Source organism: Bos mutus, chromosome 1 (assembly GCF_027580195.1).
Source record: "Bos mutus isolate GX-2022 chromosome 1, NWIPB_WYAK_1.1, whole genome shotgun sequence".
Lineage (NCBI taxonomy): Eukaryota > Metazoa > Chordata > Mammalia > Artiodactyla > Bovidae > Bos > Bos mutus.
Window position 1 is genome coordinate 41,912,935 of NC_091617.1, and position 5,812 is coordinate 41,918,746.

At 41.3% G+C, this 5,812-nt stretch overlaps 1 non-coding gene across 1 annotated transcript; it reads right to left on the reverse strand.

Moving 5' to 3' along the window:
- Nucleotides 1-4,897: 4,897 nt before the first annotated feature.
- Nucleotides 4,898-5,034, reverse strand: LOC138989481 (small nucleolar RNA SNORA68). The gene has a single exon (XR_011465783.1). It is a non-coding gene; the product is annotated as a small nucleolar RNA SNORA68 (small nucleolar RNA).
- Nucleotides 5,035-5,812: the final 778 nt, after the last annotated feature.

Genomic DNA, 5,812 nt, shown 5'->3' on the forward strand with positions numbered 1-5,812 from the left:
GCTTCTGATATTTTATCCTTGCACTTTTGGTGGTGTCAAATATTCCAAGAGTTCTGTAATCTGAAGATTTCCTGTTTGTTTCTTTGTTTACCACCAACACTTCCTCTGGGACATCTTTATCTGGCTTGTCATAACCACTTTTTTCATCTATGTCAATTAGTTAACCTTCACGAAGTTCCTTTGATGCTTAATGTTATGTGTCAACTTGGTTGGGCCATTGTGTCCAGATATTTAGTCACATCTTGAGTTGCACCATCAGCTTTCACCTCGGTCTCCAGTACACTGGTTCACTCTGCACATTTTCACCTGTCGGCCTCCAAAGTCATGTGAGCCAACTCTTTAAAATACATCTCTCGCTATGTGTATGTGTATATATATATGTAATATATGTTCTATTGACTCTGTTTCTCTGGAGAACACGGACTAACAGTTCCTCTAGCTAAGCATCTGTGTCTCGAACAGTGGCAGTGATGACATTTCCTTGATCAGCTTTTTCTAATTCCATTTATATTCAATTAGAATTTCACTTTTTGTTTCTTTACTCCACTTTCATCTCTACTGTCCAGTTATCATTTTTGTAAAATGTCACATGGGTTTATCACTGGTAGACAAAGAAGCAACATAGCTACACACTTTGCTCTCTGTATGTAAACTGGCAGCAGATGTGCAGTGGCCAGTCACCACAAACCGTTCTTTTTTTAATTTTTATTTTATATTGAAGTACAATTGATTGACAATGTTGTATTAGTTTCAGGTGAACAGCAAAGTGATTCAGTTACATTGATATGTATACATCTATTATCCCCTTAATTTTCAAGTTCTCTTCCTATATAGGTTATTAAAGAATATTGAGTAGAATTCCCAGAGCTGCACATTAGGTCCTCATTGATTACCTGTTTTTAAAAATAATCCATCTTATTTACTTTTGGCTGCACTGGATCTTCATTGCCGCATGCAGGCTTTCTCTAGTTGCAGTGAGCAGGGGCTACTCTTCATTGCAACACATGGGCTTCTTATTGTGGTGGCTTCTCTTGTTGCAGAGCACAAGCTCTAGGCACACAGACTTCAGTAGTTGCAACACTTGGGCTCAGTAGTTTTGGTGCATGTGCTCAGTTGCTCTGTGACACGTGGGATCTTCCTGGACCAGGGATCAAACCTGTGTCTCCCGCATTGGCAGGCAGATCTCCATCCACTGTGCCACCAGGAAAGTCCTAATTATTTATTTTGTATATAGTAGTGTATATATGTTAATCCCAACCTCCTAATTTATCCCCCACCCCAGCCCCATTTCGTCTTTGGTAACCATAAGTTTGTTTTTGAAATCTGTGAGTCTGTTTCTATTTTGAAAATAAGTTCATTTGTATCATTTTATAAATTCCACATATAAGTGATATCATATGGCATTTTTCTTTGTCTGACGTATTTCACTTAGTATGATAATCTCCAGGTCCACGCATGTCACTGCAAATGGCATTATTTCGTGTTTTATGGCTGAGTAATATTCCACTGTATATATGTACTACATCTTTTTTATCCATTCTTCTGTCAATGGACATTTAGCTTGCCACCAATAGACTTTCAAAAAACATAATGTGATTGGTCAGTGAATAGCCTGTGCATCTCTTATCTATGTAGTGATCTGTGGACTGAAGAGCTAGCACCAAGTTTGTACTTTATATATCCATCTCTATCTCTGTGTACCACGTGTGTGTGTGTGTGTGTGTGTAGTAACTGATATTTGAACTGTGTGGCTGGTCAACCAGTGGTACTTAACTAAACCACAGTAACTAATTAAATGTATGCATATTGAAGCCATGCAATGCAAGGACTGCTTCTATTTACTTTTGAACTAATTGTCTAGGTCCATAAATCTCTACTATGAAGGACAGTCCCTTGAACAGCAAAAAGATCAAACCAGTCAATCCTAAAGAAAGTCAACCCTGAATATTCATTGGAAGGACTGATGCTGAAGCTGAAGCTCCAATATTGTGGCCACCTGATTCAAAAAGCTGACCCATTGGAAAAGACCCTGATAAAGCTTGCAGGCAGGAGAAGGGGGAAACAGAGGATTAACTGGTTGGACGGCATCACCAACTCAATGGACATGAGTTTGAGCAAACTCTAGGAGATAGTAAAGGACAGGGAAGCCTGGCATGCTTCAGTCCATGGGGTCTCAAAGAGTCATATACAACTTAGCAACTGAAGAACAACTGTGATGGATAAGAAAACCGGTTCTCAACTGAATCAGCAGCACCCCTATGTAAAAGTTGTATCATTTTATTAACTGTTATCCTTGAAATACCAGATACTTGCTTTCTTGCCTATTATCTGTGAATAGCTGGCTGCTTAGAAAATCACATAAAAATGTTCAAATATAGAAGGTGGTTTGTGGCACAGACAACTATTTGTCCACTGAAAATCCATTCTCCAATTCTTCCTTGAATTGTGAAAGTCAAAGTTTTATTGGGCCATATAGCTTTCTCACTAAAGACTACATTCCCACCCTCCCTTGAAGATTATGGCCAAATTCTGGCCTATGGGATGTGAGCAAAATTGTTGCATGCCACTTCTGGGTTTGTCATTAAATGGAAAGGATGTGTTCTTCCCTGGCCATTTTTCCATTGGTTAGGATACAGATGGAAATGGATCAGCTATTCTGAACCCCAAATGGAATCTGTATGTTGAGTGTAGATATCAGAGCTACTATCTCTAAATAGTTATATTAGAGGGAATAAACATCAATCTTGCTTTAGCCACTACATTTTGGGATCTTCTGGTTATAGACATTTAATTCTAACTAATGGATGGTTTCCTGTGTGGGAATACGCAATAGTGTAACATAGTAATACAGGGGATTTACATATATTTATATCACACTAAAGAGTTAATTGATTCTCTTCCCTTCCAGCTCTAACTTAAAGAGGATAAGAAAAAACAAGGTTCTAAGTATAATCCCCTTCTGAGAAAATAAATTGAGCAGAACCTGTTGAAGACAATTAATGACGTCATGAAGCCACCACAGACAGGATGAGTAAGATCTGCTACTCTGCAATGTGCATTTGATGTTTCACATTTAGCAGTTACTGTGCACTAAGGCTATGAGCCTCTATTTCTAGTCACCAGACATGCTGGGATGGAGGCTTCCAATAATTAAATTTCCAGGAGCTGCTAAAATGTGATGAGAGACAGTTACTGGAATAATTACATAATTTTTGTGGCAAAGTAAATTTAATATAGTGTTAATCAGTTAAGTCATTGACATGGAAATACTTTATCCTAATGCAGTTCTTAAAATTTGTGCATCAGGAAATGTGGCTCTTCAGTAAGCAACAGATTAGAAAGATCTGATTTAACACAAACAAATGCGTAACACTTCCCTTGTGCCTCAGCTGGTAAAGAATCCGCCTGCAATGCAGGAGACCTGGGTTCGATTCCTAGGTTGCGAAAATCCCCTGGAGAAGGAGAAGACTACCCACTCCAGTATTCTGGCCTGGAGAGTTCCATGGACCGTATTCGTTAGTCCATGGAGTCGCAATTTCAAGTCAATTCAATGTGTAACACTTGTGTATATGCACTAGAGGGCACTCACCTACTGTTTTCTAGTTGAGCAAAATGGTTTTAAACAAGCCTATTGAAGAATTACCTTAGAATCTTGTTTAAAATGTAGACTCTTAGACTGTAAAGGAACCCTGTGAATCTGCATTTTTAGTAAGAGCTTATTATAAGGGAGCATGGTTAAGAGGATGACTTGTGAAGCTTGACTGCCAGGATTTGAAACCTGGCTTTGACACTTGTGAACCTGGGTAATTATTTAATCTCTCTTCTTTGGCCACCTCATGCAAAGAGTTGACTCATTGGAAAAGACTCTGATGCTGGGAGGGATTGGGGGCAAGAGGAGAAGGGGTCGACAGAGGATAAGATGGCTGGATGGCATCACTAACTCGATGGACATGAGTCTGAGTGAACTCCGGGAGTTGGTGATGGACAGGGAGGACTGGCGTGCTGCAATTCATGGGGTCGCAAAGAGTCGGACACGACTGAGTGACTGATCTGATATGATCTGATCTTACCTAAGTTTCCTTATCTGCCAGATGGAGTCAGGAATAGCACCTATGTCTTACGTTGTTGAAAAGATTAGAGAGTTAACCTAGAACATACAATATAATGCCTGGCAGTAAATATTCACTCTATTATTAAAAGTTTTTTGTTTGTTTGTTTTTTGTTGTTTTGGTTTTTGGTTTACCCAAAGAGTTTTATTTGGGCAGCTCTGGGGACTGGGAGGGACTGCACATAAAATAAGGTGTTGGGCCTCTTGTTGGTGAAGTGTGGCTTGTGCTAGCAACACAGGACCTGATGGGGCAGTGCAAAGTTGATCTTGGAGTAGTGGAACTGCTTGACTCTTGGTCAGTGGCACTTATACTGACTGTGGTCTCCTCCACCTTCATGATCTGTATTCAGTGTGCTGCTGCTGCTGCTGCTAAGTCGCTTCAGTCGTGTCCGACTCTGTGCGACCCCATAGACGGCAGCCCACCAGGCTCCCCCATCCCTGGGATTCTCCAGGCAAGAACACTGGAGTGGGTTGCCATTTCCTTCTCCAATGCATGAAAGGGAAAAGGGAAAGTGAAGTCGCTCAGTCATGTCCGACTCTTCACGACCCCATGGTCTGCAGCCTACCAGGCTCCTCCGTCCATGGGATTTTTCAGGCAAGAGTACTGGAGTGGGGTGCCATTGCCTTCTCCATCAGTGTGCTCAGGCACCCACATCTCTGTCTGTAGGGATTGAGAGAGGGCACGGTACATGTGTACATTCCCCCAAACTTCCCATCACGTGTAGGGGAAGAAGGCACTCAGGGATCCAATGGCCACAGCATCTGTCTGCAGCAGGCACTGGCTACCAGAGCTGTAGAACCTTCAAATTCATTTTGAGGGGCAAGGCCAGAGCCTCCCAAAGGCAATGAAATCCACTTGGTACTAGCACCTCTGTTTAAACTATAGCTATAAGGAACAGCAGGCTTCCTTGGTGGCTCAGTGATAAAGAATCCACCTGCCAATGCAGGAGACTCAAATTGGATCCCTGGGTCAGGAAGATCCCCTGGAAAAGGAAATGGCAACCCGTGTCTAGTATCCTTGCCTGGGAAATCCCATGGACAGAGGAGTCTGGTGGGCTACAGTCCCTGGGACTGTGAAAAAGTCAGACACGACTTAGTGACTAAACAAGAAACAGCAGTTTTCAGGTTTAGGTGCTTAGAAGTATTTTTTTTTCAATAAAGATGCACATTGATATTGTTGCAAGAAGACTTGAGAACTACTCTTGAGCAACACAAGATTATTTTTAAAAGAAAAAAAGAAGATATTCTCAACATTCTACCCAGCTGGGCTAAAACTTCAGGTTCTGACCCCCAGCTAGAGTGACCACAGAATGGGAAGAACCAAAGGTACCAGATAAAGCTGGTGTTTGTATGTTCTGCCAAACAGTTTTTACTTTATTCAGAAGTCAATGGAAAGTCATCTCAGGCATTGAGGCAGAAGATGGCATGATTAGGTCTATATTTGAGATGGATTACTCTGCAAGCAGAGTGGGGGTTGGAATGTGATGGGTTACACTGGAGGCAGATGGGTGAGGGAGCTCGGGTAGATGCAACGCTTTTCCTTTTCCATCCCAGAGAACCGTCTCCAGGAAGCATTGCAATTATCCACATTAGTGATTCTAGTATTAACAATTTGAACCTTATAAATCTTTTCTTCTTAGATGAAAATAGAGTGGAGTTTGTAATGAAGCACTCTGTGCCAACCCTACCTGATGTTTTATACAC